General features: G+C 37.9%; 1 protein-coding gene and 2 long non-coding RNA genes across 5 annotated transcripts in view; 1 reads left to right on the top strand and 2 right to left on the bottom strand.

Annotated features, from left to right (window-relative positions):
• The window catches only part of LOC106725901, an 18,498-nt gene extending 5,182 nt beyond the window's left edge, over positions 1-13,316 (bottom strand). Inside the window, exons 1-2 of the long non-coding RNA XR_001361902.1 lie at positions 13,172-13,316; positions 6,830-6,835 (exon numbers count right to left, since the gene is read on the bottom strand). This is a non-coding gene — a long non-coding RNA (uncharacterized LOC106725901). The remainder of the gene's footprint in view (positions 1-6,829; positions 6,836-13,171) is intronic.
• LOC106725902 overlaps positions 1-14,425 on the bottom strand; it is a 318,458-nt gene extending 304,033 nt beyond the window's left edge. Inside the window, exon 1 of one of the 3 annotated variants that reach the window (XR_001361903.1) lies at positions 14,364-14,425. This is a non-coding gene — a long non-coding RNA (uncharacterized LOC106725902). Of the gene's footprint in view, positions 1-14,316 lie in introns of all 3 variants that reach the window. The other 2 variants (XR_001361904.1, XR_001361905.1) reach the window with 2 other exon arrangements.
• The window catches only part of PHYHIPL (phytanoyl-CoA 2-hydroxylase interacting protein-like), a 34,386-nt gene continuing 34,187 nt past the window's right edge, over positions 14,238-14,436 (top strand). The window contains exon 1 of the mRNA XM_005865104.2: positions 14,238-14,431. The gene's annotated coding sequence lies outside the window, so the exon portion shown is untranslated. The remainder of the gene's footprint in view (positions 14,432-14,436) is intronic.

Genomic DNA, 14,436 nt, shown 5'->3' on the forward strand with positions numbered 1-14,436 from the left:
TTAACTTTCACAATAAACCTGCAGGGCTAGTTTTCCACACTTTAAAAATTAGAAAACTTAGGCAGAGAGAGGTTAAATAAGTTTCTTAGGGCTATCCACCTATAAGTGGTAAATCTCAGATCCAAAACTAAGCTTCACTGATCTCTTTTCACAAAGCACACTGCCTCCTGTGTAAATTCTCATTATTCTAATTAAAGCTTGACAAATAATAGTATCATTGTATCAGTTATCTATTGACAAAATAATCCTACATAACAAACCACCACAAAACCTCAATGAACACCTTTTTTAAAAATATATTTTTTTATTGATTTCAGAGACGGTGGGAGGGAGAGACAGAAACATCAATGATGAGAGAGAATCATTGATGGCTGCCTCCTACACGTCCCCTACTGGGGATTGAGCCCACAACTCAGGCATGTGCCCTTGACCAGAATCGAACCCAGGACCCTTCAGTCCACAGGCTGACACTCTATCCACTGAGCCAAAACAGCTAGGGCTGGACACATTTTTAAAATGTATTTATTTCACATTTCCATGTGGCTCTACTTGGGCTGAGCTTGCTCATGCATCTGTACTTAGCAGTAAGTCAGATAATCCTGACTGGGCTCACTCACATATCTTGGGATTGGTTGACTGTCAAATGATTTAGGATAGTATTTGTTGTAATGACAAAAACAATTAGGCTCTGCCAGCCTGAAAATATTCTAAAGGCAATGGTAGAAATCCAACAGATTGGGGAAAATATGAAGGTCTTTTTCAAGATTTTACTTGTGTCATGTCTGCTAACAACCCATTGTCAAAGAAAGTCACTTGGCTGGGTCCAGATTCTCAGTGATAGGACACTACTAGTATAAGGTTGCACGGCAAAGGGTGTGGATATATAAGGGGTGAAGCATTGGGGCCATAATACAACCAATCTCATGCAGGCATTATCACTGGGGCTCAGTGAACAAGTCATAGCACTATTCATTTAGTTGTATGTGAGAACTGATTACTAAACTTTCAGGAATTTTGCAAGCCAGTTGTTAAACCATGGCTAGCTTCAAACAAGTCCATAGTGAGAGTATTTCTATTACAAAAACTAGTCAAACAGTGCAAAATCAGGGCTACCTCTAGTCCGTTTATCAGCACACTGCTGTACGTATCTCAGAACTTTCAATCTAATGTTTCTTCTACATACAGAAACTATCAAATGACCATGTCAAGTTACTTTTCTATTATGCATCACAGAAACAGTAAAGACATTATGATCAGGTTGTTATTTTGTTTTCCTTATTTGCCTTTTATGTCTGCAAAGAGCCTAAAATTAATTGTTCTGAAGATAGATGGCTCATCATTTCTTGAATAGGTACATAAGAACATTAATTAGAATCAAAGAAATTACTTATGAGTCTAATATTCCAATTTTCTATTTTTAAGGGTATTTTAATTCTCATTCATTTTGTGTTTCCAGTAAATCTGCTATAGATAATCCCAGAGGAAGCATCAGGTTACAGAATCTATGAATTTTTGTCTGTAGATAGTTGAAGCTATAATTTATGTTGACCTAGAATCATAGATCATATATGGAGTTCCTTCTATCACTGAAAGGATTTGAGCATAGCTGTGTCTTTTTTCATAAAAATAAAATAAAATTTCATTCTATTTCAAATATAAGCAAGTGTTTCACAAACTCTGACTGATGAAACTGGGGATGCAGGAAATGCGAATCTTTCTATCCTTTTAGTCATTTTCCAAGTCTCTAGTATCTCATCACCATCACCATTAAAAAAGAAGAATAACAGGAAAGAAAAGAAAAAAATAGTTGCCTTGTTTCAAGAAATTATATAACACTGGAAAGTGTTGAAAATGACTTGTATTTGTGTTTTTCTTTCCTCAGAAAAGGTAAAGAAAAAGAAAAAAAAGGGCAAGAAAAGTGTGAAGTGATTCTTCCTTTTGTGAGAATTGTAACTATAGTAGTAAATTTTGAAATTGTACCCAGTATTTTTCTTATTAAGAAATGAAAACACTGAATTTGAGCACATACACATATCTTCTCTCTCTCACTCTTTCTCTCCTTATAGTATATAATTTCTTTGTTGTTGTTATAAAATGTAAAAGATTATGCCTTAAGCCAAAGTGTTTTAGTTCAAATATAAGCTACAAGCTCTGTGACTTTATTTCACTTCTCTGTGTTGATTTTCTCCCATCTACAAAATGTGGATACAAATAGTTTCTATCTCATAGGGTTGTTATCAGTATTAAAAGAATTAATATATGTAAGGTACATAGAACGGCCTATAAATTATTTTAAAATGCTGCCTGCTATTATTACATGAATCCAAAATCATTTTCACCCGAAGTAAGTTTTTAAAAACTAATCAGTTAGCCCTAACCGGTTTGGCTCAGTGGATAGAGCGTCGGCCTGCAGACTGAAGGGTCCCAGGTTCGATTCTGGTCAAGGGTATGTACCTTGGTTGCAGGCACATCCCCAGTAGGGGGTGTGCAGGAGGCAGCTGATCGATGTTTCTCTCTCATCGATGTTTCTAACTCTCTATCCCTGTCCCTTCCTCTCTGTAAAAAAAAATCAATAAGATATATTTTTTAAAAAACCTAATGAGTTAACTCAGAAAGTATAATAGTATTAGTTGTAATTATTTCAGATATCGCTTCACTTCTCAAGGACTTGTGTGCTACACTCATATAGTTTAGGAATGTGCAGACAGTCTGAGGAGGGCGTCAGCAGCACAGGCTCAGGATAAAGAAAAGGACCTCCCACTTCAGCTTTAAAGGCCAAGTATATTGATATATATATGGAAGTGTACATAATAAAGACCTTATGAAATCATGTGATATCTGTATCACTTATAATTCCATAATCTCTGAAATTATCCTTATCTCAGATATATTTTAAAAAGAAAAAAAACTTATATGTATTAGAAATATTTACCTGTATTTTTATCTTTTAATAACTCTAACTTCACATTTCACACTGAGGTGAAGGTTAAAGTGAGAATTGTTATCGCTTGATGATAGATGCCCAGCAAAAGCCCAGGAGACATATGGAAACAGAGAAGAGTGTATGGTCCTGATATGAATTACTATAAAAGATGACTTTACAATTTTATAATGTACTAAGCTGAGAATCAAAAATGGTTTTATATTCTGCAAGTGTGGAGCTTAATTATACAGAATAGGTAATTGGAAATCTCATGTGTACAAAGACATGCATCTCTCAACAAAAACACAGAGGTAAAATTGAAAAGTTATATTCTATAAAATGACTTTATTATGCAGTACTTATAGGGCATCAAAATAGGTATAGACTAGTAATGCTATTTACAAATCTGGGAAATCATGTGCTGTTATAATATTAGGTAGCATCAATAAAACAGGTCCAGTTTGTTTTTCTAGGCTTTATCTGAATAAATATATATATACACACATATATATAGTTATATAATGTATGTTTATATGTTGGTACAGAATATAATTTATTCTTATATTTATATTTTAATTATCAGAAATATAACTCATATTTATAGATTAAATAGCTTCAATTTCAATATAATAGTCATAAAATATATTGTAAGAAAACAATAGTCTATAGTTTTAATTTAAAAACTAAAACTTATGGTGTGATAGCTCCTCATTCAAAATCAACCAGAGTTAAGTCAATATTTAGAAGCTTAGATTTTCAAATAGCACTGACAGACCAACTTGAGTGATCTTTACAGACAAAATCAGAAAATAAAGAATACTTTAAATATTAGCCTTTATAATAGTAGGGAGGTGTTCCTTCTATCACTGAAAGGAATTGAGCATAGCTGTATACACAAGTACTTCCAGCATATTAAATGAAATTAAAGTTGTCTATAGAACTGGTCTTATTATTCATTATTGTTAAATGACCTCTGCACACAAAGCACTCATCCTCTCTGCTCATCATTAAAAGGACCCAATCTAAAAGAGCATATCATGTATATTAACACTGGGCCATTTAATCAAACAACCTTTTTGCTGAAATATCTATCAAAAAAAAAGGGGGGGGGGAATGCTTTTAGGGGTAAGGTAAATGCTTTTGTGGATCCCTTCACAGGTTAAAACGGTCAGTCAGCAGCACTTTGAGTACAATGTAGGGCCTACAGAAGCAATCAATCGAATGGCACTTTAGTCTACTGTATTTAACAGCACTCAGAACAAGTGTTATTTTCACATGGATTTCCCCGAGCTGAAATGAATTTATCCCTTCTTTGTGCTTACACAGCACATGATTTCTTCTCTCCTACAACATTTGCCACATGTTGCCTTATTCTAAGCTCTACTTTTTTGTGTAAAAAGGTAAAATTCCAATCTTACAAATGTCTTCATAAAATAATTTTTTTTCCATTTTCCCCTCCTCTACATACCCTTCTTCTAAATCAGTAATTTTCAACTGTTATGCTGCAAGAATTTTTAAAACATGCAATACCTGATTATTTAGCCGGGGCACTGACCTCATTTCACTTACATTGTCAAAAAAAAAAAAAAAGACAACACAACAATAGTCGTTCAGTATGAATGCATCAAAATTATACCTATTTCTTTTGTCAGATCGGCAGAAACTACATTTTTGGTGTGCTGCATAATTTTAGTAATTAGTTTATGTGTGCCATGAGATGAAAAAGGTTGAAAATTACTGTTCTCAATCAATACTGTAAAGCACATGCTTGCTACACAAAATGCTAAGCTGTAAATCAATTGATACCACTATTTAAAAAACAAGTAACATGGAAAAGGAAAGAAGAGTGAACTAGAATAAAGGCACAATGTCATATTTTATATACTTTTAGTCTGTACACTGGCATAGAAAACTACCAGTGTTTCTTTCTTTCTGACCAAAAAAATGTTGGTAGTATATACCATGCCATGAAAAGTAAATTATTTGTGTGAATTTGAGGTCTACTCAATGGCAGTAGACTGCTATCTTCTCATGGGAAAATTCAATCGCAGAATAAAGTCTTATACTTCTCTGCTCCTAGTACCACATGGGAAGTACTAAAAATCTTTAAGTTGCATTAATGAAACCAATGGAATTTACATTTGTTTAAAAACTTCCCATTAAAGAAGTCAGTATCCACAGGCCACTATCATCCAAAAAAAAAAAAAAAAAAAAAGAAAGAAAGAAAACAAAAAAGAAAAGGTTTTAACTGACCTAGCTTTAGTTTTTTTGTTTTTTGGTGTGTTTTTTTTAAGTCTGGAGAGTTGAGAAACAGAGAGCAGACAGTTCTAGTGAAGAGGTCATGGATGAAACTTGAGAGCTTTAAATTGTTTTATAATTCAGCTGTATAAACAATTCTACAAGTTTACTCTTTTAATCATTTAGAAGCTATCCTATATAAAAATCATTTAGAAGTTATATATATTCTATATCCTAAAGCCTAAAATGCAAATACACAACAACCAGTTGCTATGACACGCACTGACCACCAGGGGGCAGATGCTCAATGCAGGCGCTTCTCCTAGCCCACAGGCCCCAGGGCCAGCCAAGGCAGGTGCCAGCAGGGGCCCCCTGATCAACCCACCAGTCTCCTCCCACAGATCAGCCCTGATCACTGGCCAGGCATAGGGACCCTACCCATGCATGAATTTTGTGCACGGGGCCTCTAGTTTATTATAATAAACGGCTAATATGCAAATTGCCCCCTTGACTGGGAATTCGACCAGTTCAACTGGGAGTTTGACCAGGGGATGTGGCCAGCTGACCAACCGCCCATGGCCCCTCCCCCTGGCCAGCCCTGCCCAATTAGACCTAATCGGGTTGGGTCAGCTGGACCCCACCCATGCATGAATTTGTGCACCAGGCCTCTAATTATCTCAATAAAGGCCCTGAAACCTTAGGAGTGAAAAAAAAAATAAGAGCTTTGAAAAAGAAATTAATACATCCAAATTAAGTCTGCATGTGAGGTGACGGGAAAAAAAAATCAATCACAGGTTTTGACCCATGAGTATTTTGCTGCTCATCCATAAGAAGGTGAGATCATTAAGTATCATGTGTTCCATTTACTACTACATATTTGCATCCTCTTATGAAGACATGGGATACAGTCATTAAGAGCTGTGCTTTAAGAAACTCTTAGCATGGTTTCAATAAGACACTCAAAAAAAGTACTTTAAAAGTATAAAACAAATTAGATGCTGGGTTTGTTCACGTGACACCAGACAAATTTCTTAGACTAACTACATACTGATATATTTCCAGAAGTAAAGAGTTGTTTGGTGTTACATATAAAGACATCCTTAAGAGAAATAAGAGGGAAATAGAGAAACTAATAACAGCCTATAATGGTCCCGTTTCTATCATGCTACAAAAAAAGAAAGAAAAAGATCCAGAGAGAATGATTGATTCATGGATGTAAGAATGTGACATAATATAAAACAGAAAGCAGACGATGGAATGTAGTGTGTGGCAAGAATGAAATTAAATGTGCCTTAGTCTGTCTTGGAAAGCTAAATTTTGCCAGGAGATGGCTTAGAATTTAACTGGTTCCTTGGAATAGTACCAACTTGTCTGTAAGCTTACAGTATATATAGTGTCTCTATAAACTTAGTCTATCTTTGGCTGTTTGATTAAGGGCCATTTACTCCTCAGTTTTGTGATATATTAAATAGTCAAACTACTCTTTTAAATGAGAAACATTCTTATGGAGGAAAAAGTAAAGTAAATATAGTAACACATAAGAGACCAAAGAAGTCATCTCCCTTATCATCACAGCAGCACCAACTAAATCCTTATAAGGCTGTCAGGCTTGCTGTGTGAATATCTGAAATAAGACTTCTATATTGCAACTGTCAACACCTTCCACACCAGGATCTGCCCCACAAAATGTGTGAATCTACAGATACTTTGTCATTATATGACACTTATTATAAACAGAAAATCTTATCAAGTTTCGTGACATATCCTGATTTAAAGGTCTCAAAGACCATAGAGTAATCACATAAAATGTAACTACACTGCAGTAATTATTTCATTTTTATATATTATGCATAATTAGCTTTAATATAATCTATCAATTGTAAAAATAAGACATGCAGTCATTTCCTTCAGCTTAGAAATACAAAACTTCACAAAGGTTGTAATGAGAAATAAGAAAATTACTATAAAGGACTTTACAAATATGAATAGCCATACACTGTCAAAAATTATCAAAGAACATTATTTAATGTGAATGTACTGGCAATTTATGTAAAAGTACTTATTTGTAAATAAACAGTTTAAATGAGTTGCTTTAGTGTAATCAGATCACACCATTATATTGTGTTTAGTTATGGGCACTATATTCTAAAAGGAAAGTATACAATTTTAGAGCATATTCAGAGGAAAATAATATGCTCTATCCTTTAAGGTAAGCTGTAGTATTTGGGAAGATTTAAACTGGAGAAAAGATGAATCAGAAGAGACATAATGTTTTGAATCACATATATGGCTGTCATGTGAAGAATTGTTTTCTGTGTCTCCAAGATAAGGGAATAAAATAGAGAGAAAAAAAGATAAGTGGGGAAACACTGACAGTGGGAGGAAGCTTTTTATTCTATACTAGAGGACCGGTGCACAAAAATTCGTGCACTCTGGGGGGTCTCTCAGTCCAGCCTGCACACTCTCACAATCCGAGACTCCTCAGGTAGGGTCCAGTCCCATGGCAGAATGGCTCTGGTTCCCTGGAGCCTGTGGGTAGGGGGAGGGACCAAGAGGCCAGTCAGATGGCAACATGGCTCTGGTTCCCTGGAGCCTGCAGGTGGAAGGAGGGACCCAGAGGCCAGTCCAATGACAGCATGGCTCTGTTCCCACAGCTCCCTTCCGCCACCGTGCCGCGGGCGGGCAGGACCTAGGACTGACTCTCACTGAGGGTGGCTGGGACCCAGGACTGACTCCTGCTGTGGGTGGCCAGGACCCAGGACTGACTTCCGCTGCACTGGCTGAGACCCTAGCCTGGTGTTCAGTCGTCCGTCCAGACGTTTAGGTTGTGACCGACCCTGGCTCTTTATATATTAGGATGATGTTGAGTCTGGAGCTCTCTGTGAATAGAATAAGCTATCTACATACTGATATAATTCCTGAAGTAAAGAGTTGTTTGGGGGTCACATATAAAGACATCCTTAAGAGAAATAAGAGAGAAATAGAGAAACTGACTAATGAATGGTCCCATTGGTATCATGCTATAAAAAAAAGAGAGAAAAAAGATCTAGAGAGAATGATTAATTCATGGATGTAAGAATGTGACATAATATAAAACAGAAAGCAGACGATGGAATGTAGTGTGTGGCAAGAATGAAATTAAATGTGCTAGACGTATTCACATACAACTTGGTTTAACTACTGTGGAGAAGTTTCAAACATAGGAAAGGTAGTGGCTAAAAAAACTATCTTCCAATCGTTAAAGCACTTAACACTTATATAAATACTAGAGGCCTGGTGCACAAATACGTGCAGCAATGGGGTTCCTTGGCCTGGCCTGCAGGATCGGGCTGAAACCGGCTCTTAAACATCCCCTGAGGGGTCCTGGATTGAGAAAGGGCACAGGCCAGGCCGAAGGACCCTACCGGTGCAAGATTGGGGCCGGGGAGAGTCGCTGGAGGTTGGCCAGCCAGGGAGGGACCGTGGGAGTGCTCCAGGGTGTGTCTGGCCCGTCTTGCCCAGTCCCCAGCAGCAAGCTAACCTACCGGTCAGAGCATCTGCCCCCTGGTGGTCATTGCACATCATAGCGACTGGTCGACCGGTCGTCTGTCTGCTCCCTGGTGGTCAGTGCACGTCTTAGTGAGCGGTTGAGTGGCCTTAGCATATCATTAGCATATTATGCTTTGATTGGTTGAACAGCTGACCAGACACTTAGTGTATTAGGCTTTGATTATATAGGATTATACAATGAACATGAATATATATTAGAACAATAAATAGTCTAATTTATGTGTCCTATGATGGGGACATTATTATGAAGAAAAGAAGGTGATTGTTATCTGTCTCCATGGCACTCACTATTGCCACTTTCTAGTTGAAGCCCCTCCTATGAATAGCTACTGTGCTAATTTTTATGATCCCACTCCTCTGGATAAAATTAGTTAACCAGAAGCAGTTCAATTTCTCTGCATTCTAGAATAACAGCAATAACTTAGGGTAGAGAGAGATGTTGGCATGGACAGTGCCTCTCTTGTATCATCACAGAAAACCTAACGGCCACTCAATAATGCACATTGATTTCATCCATACCTATACATCTCTCTCTCTCTCTCTCTCTCTCTCTCTTGTGTGTGTGTGTGTATATATATATGTGTATATATATATATATATATATACACACATACCTGCATACATATAGTACATACATAGCACTGAATCATCATTCAGATGTTATTGACTGAGTAATCTCTTTAATAAGGCTCTACCCACCCTGAAGTTTTTCTCATTATGGACCTTGGAACAGGCCCAGTTTGGATGGAGTTAGGAAAGTTAAATTCCAATTAAATGCATTCTACTGTCCTAGTCTATGAATACCTTATAATTACTTGCCTGAAGTATAATACTCTCCTAAACTCCTGTCTTCCTCCATTCCATTCAGCCTATGAGATATGGGCAGATTAATCTTCCCATATCACTGCAAGTGACATATATCTGCCTACAAAGCTTTACCATTAACCACAGAACAAAAATAGTAGCTATTGTAATTTATTGATTACAATGTGTTTTAAAGATTTGATTTTAGTAGCAGTATAGACTTTTAAAGGGAGGTAGAAAGATTATGTACCCGAAAACTTCAATAATCTGGTCAAAATATTGAGAACCTAAATGTGTTAGTAGTATTTACCAGTATAATTTCAGGGGGAAAATTACACATTCAAGAAACGTTGAAAACTTTTAATTGTTTTGAGGCTAGTTTGATTTACAGAGGAAAAGAAAAAACCAAGTTGGGTGATATTAAGGGACTAAGACAGGGGTGGGCAAACTTTTTGACTCGAGGGCCACAATGGGTTCTTAAACTGGACCGGAGGGCCGGAACAAAAGTATGGATGGAGTGTTTGTGTGAACTAATATAAATTCAAAGTAAACATCATTACATAAAAGGGTATGGTCTTTTTTTTTTTTAGTTTTATTCATTTCAAACGGGCCGGATCCGGCCCGCGGGCCGTAGTTTGCCCACGGCAGGACTAAGAGGATACTGCTACTGCTGCCAGTTACTATAATGAGGGAAATTAGAACAGGCGATCAATTTTGGGGAGGAATAGTTTAGTTAGAAATGGTTATGGGAATGTAAATTGTTCATTAATTGAAAATAGGGCAAGGGCTTTGTTTATAGTTGGGGACTTGAGATAGGGATTTGATCATAATGGTGAGAATTTAAACATTAAGAAGACGTTAAAATTCATGGGAATACATGCATTATCAGAGAAAAATGGCTTTAACCAGGGAAGAACATAATGTCAGAGGTTGAACTTTAAATAATACCTACACTCAAGAGGGCCGCTGAGAAGCTAGAGTTGGTAAACATTAAGCACACATATAGGAAGAGATACAGCAGAGTTCAGTGCTATAGACGTTCAGCAGAAATAAACTGTTGTAATATCAAAGAGGATGCAGATGATAAAAGGCCTTTATATTAGTGATGTGAAAAATCTCATCAAATCCAAAGATGACATTTGAAGGGTAAGAAACAAAGTGGTGAAGATAGATGACAAATTGCATGAGGATTAAAAGGAAATGGAGGTAATGAATAACTTTTATAGCACGCCATAATTTATAATGGGCACTTTACATACCTTAGAACATTAAGAAAATGGATAGAAACTGTTTGGCTCAAGTAAGATAATTTTTAAAATTAAGGAGATTCGGCAATCTTTAAAGACAGAAAAGGAAAAGAAGACTGATGCAGCTGGAGGGGGTAAAAATAGGAAGCTAATTCTATTCTGCAGTACACTGAATGGAGAGAACATATGAGGGAAGGAAATGTAGCAAGTTTTACAGGACCCACTGAGCTAAAAACAACAACAAATTAGAAATAACACTTTGTCTTCACTTTTTTCCCCAGGAAAGAGAGGTGAGATCATCTTTTGAAATTGAGTGTGGATCAGGGGTTTTCAAAGAGACAAGTCTGCAATAGCCATTCAACTAACAAGCAAGCTGAATTCTGACAACATGAACTTGTAATGGATCAAGTCGTCCTAGGTCTCCACCATCTCCCATCATGTGATAATAAAGAATTAGGAATGTAGGAATCAAATATTGTGGAGAAATTCAATATTGAGCATTTGCTTATGAGCATGGCAAAAATTTACTACTGAGATAAACATAATCTGATGTAATTTTAAAGGGCCCCTACACACTAAACCAACAATTTACAACTTCTTTTCCGTTAGACTCTCAAAAAAAACAACCAACCCCCAAAACAAAAAACAGTGACAACAACCAACACAACAATATCATCTGGTGTGAATGAATCAAAATTATACCTTTTTTTTGTCAGATCAGCAAAAAAATATATAATATCTATTTTGGTGTGCTGCAGAACTTTAGTAATCAGTTTATGTGTGCTATGAGGTAAAAAGGTTGAAAATCACTACACTAAACTATGAAGATATTCTAAATATGGAAGTTCTTTTTAATTAGCTATATAGGTATTAAAATATTTCCAGAAATTTCTAGTGTAAAATTGACCAGTTAGGCTTTCTTAATGTCATTCTTAGTGTCCCATAATAACAATACCCTAACTGTGTGAGGTGCTTTACAGTTCATACAACATTTTCATATGTATTACCTCATTTGGCATTCACAAGTCTCTTGACAATGTCTCAGTTTGAAGTCTAACAACTTGCTAAAAAAATCCTATATTAGCTCTTTCTTTTCTATTTCTTATGTAATCTAAATCCTCAGCAAAAAAGGTGCCTTGGATTGAATAGGTCTTGTGCCCAGAAAGTCACATTAATGTTTCTCAAAACATTACCCTCTGTTCCCATTACAAAAATATTCTGGCCCAAGAATCTAATCATGTGAAATTGCCATTTAAAGACTTTCAATAGTTTCCCATTCCCTTAAAACAGTGGTTCTCAACCTTCTGGCCCTTTAAATGCAGTTCTTCACGTTGTGACCCAACCATAAAATTATTTTTATTGCTACTTCATAACTGTAATGTTGCTACTGTTACGAATCGTAATGTAAATATCTGATATGCAGGATGGTCTTAGGCGAACCCTGTGAAAGGGTTGTTCAACTGCCAAAGGGGTCGCGACCCACAGGTTGAGAACCGCTGCCTTAAAATAAAATCCTCCTTTTTGTTTTCATGACTAACCAGACTAGGCTAGCACCCATGTGTGTGCTTCCACAAGTTCTCATAATACCCATCTACTTGTTGTTGTTATTCCTCATCCACCTGAGGATATTTTTCCATTGATTTTTTTTAGAGAATGTGGAAGGCAGGGAGGGAGGGGGAAGAGAGAAACATCAATGTGAGAAAGACACATCGATTGGTTGCGGTCCGCACCTGCCCCAGGGGATCAAACCTGCAACCCAGGCACGTGCCCTTGCCCAGAAATCGAACCCGTGACCTTTCACTGCCTGGGCCCACACTCTCACCCTGAGGAACACCAGCCAGGGCTCATAATACCCATCTTAATTTTGGTTTTTTTTCAATGTTTGCCTTTCCTGGTAGACTTGAACTCAAAATTTCCTATATCTAGCATATCGTCCTTGGACATACCAGTAGCAGGTGATTAATACATATTTGTTTGCGGTACAGTTTAATTATAAGCAGGAATGAATAGTTTTCAGCTGTAAATCAATCAATTGATAACCTCGCTCCTTTTGAGATTTGTAAAATTGATACTAGTATTCTGGAAGACGAACTCACTGTGATTGGGTTGGCGGCATCGATGTCTAGTCCTCCAGAGCCGGGCTTTATAGAACACAGGGACCTCACCAGCAAGTGGCATCTGGTCAGATTGCGTGAGAGTAATATTTACCCTTTCCTGGTGGACACCCCCACCTTACAAAACTACACAGAGGAGATCCATCTTCACTCAAACCTAAGTTCACAACGAGGACACTTCTCTTTAAGAACACAATGATCTTCCACAGACTTTTTAACAACTTGCAGTTGTGGCAAGTTTTCTTTCGGGCTTATTACCTTAAGCTGGTCCTTCTGTTTTACCAGCTTCAATTAACTATACACTGAGTGGCCAGATTATTATGACCACCCCATCAGTACTGCGTTTGGGCCACCTTTTGCTTTCAATACAGCGACGATTCTTCTTGGCATTGACTCCACGAGATGTTGAAAGGTGATGTGAGGAATCTGACACCATGCCTGATGAATAGCACTGTCTAGTTCTATGAGATTTGATGGTTGTGGAACCAGCTGCCTGATGGCTCTTTTAACTTCGTCCCACAAATGCTCAATTGGATTGAGATCTGGTGATTGTGGGGGCCACCTAAGCAAGGTAAAGTCTCCCTCATGTTCTTGAAAGCACTCCTGCACAATACGAGCACCATGGCATGGCGCATGGTCTTGTTGGAAGAAGCCATCTCCATTGGGATACGCCATCAACATGATAGGATGAACCTGATCAGCACCACCGATACTTAGGTATGTTGTGCTATTCAGACGTTTATAATGGTCTGGCCCTCTAGCAACTTCAGCACGAAACTATAGCTAATTTGCCTACAAAAGTCGGGTGGTCATAATAATCGGGCCACTCAGTGTATTTAATTATGTTATGACTAAATGGATGTGGCTAGAAAAGATAGCACATAGCAATCTATATGTAAATGGTTACTTTGCGGGTTAAACATTTTTGAAATTGGAAAATCAATAAAAAGGAACCTTAATTTCAAACACAAATAACACCACAAAGGGGAGGGAGGTCACTATTTTTGGATCCTGCGATGGTCACACAACGAAACACTACTCCAAAGAAGCAAATGGTAACAGAGGTCAACACGCTGTGTGACCTGCAACTACTGAATGTTTAAAGCATTTGTACCTTCACTAAGTGCACTGCACACTCTTAACTGTCGCTGAAAACAATGGGCAGACAAGTTCAGGGTACCTTGCAGAAGCACATTTCCTATTGCAGAGAAGGGAGGGAAGCGGGGAGGGGGACTGGTTCTGTCCCTGAACCGTGCCACCCCGCAAATAACCCACTCATTCCTCACACGGAGGAAGCTGACCAGAACGGCCCGCTGAACAAGCAAGGTTTGGGCATTGAGCAGCGGGAGACCTAGAGCGATCGAAGGCAGCCCGCTGGTTCCAAAGCGCCCAATACGAAAGGTCTGCACTCGCCTTATTTTTCCAGCCCCTGACCACCAACCTGCTCACCCTCACCTCCCCGCGCAGAAACGCCGCCGCAGTGCCAACCTGGGCTCCAGCTGACACTGCGAGGAGGGAAAGGACGCCAAGTCGCCCTCGCCAGGAGCCAGTGACAGGTGAG

This window comes from Myotis brandtii, unplaced genomic scaffold (genome assembly GCF_000412655.1).
Source record: "Myotis brandtii unplaced genomic scaffold, ASM41265v1 scaffold196, whole genome shotgun sequence".
NCBI classification, from domain to species: domain Eukaryota; kingdom Metazoa; phylum Chordata; class Mammalia; order Chiroptera; family Vespertilionidae; genus Myotis; species Myotis brandtii.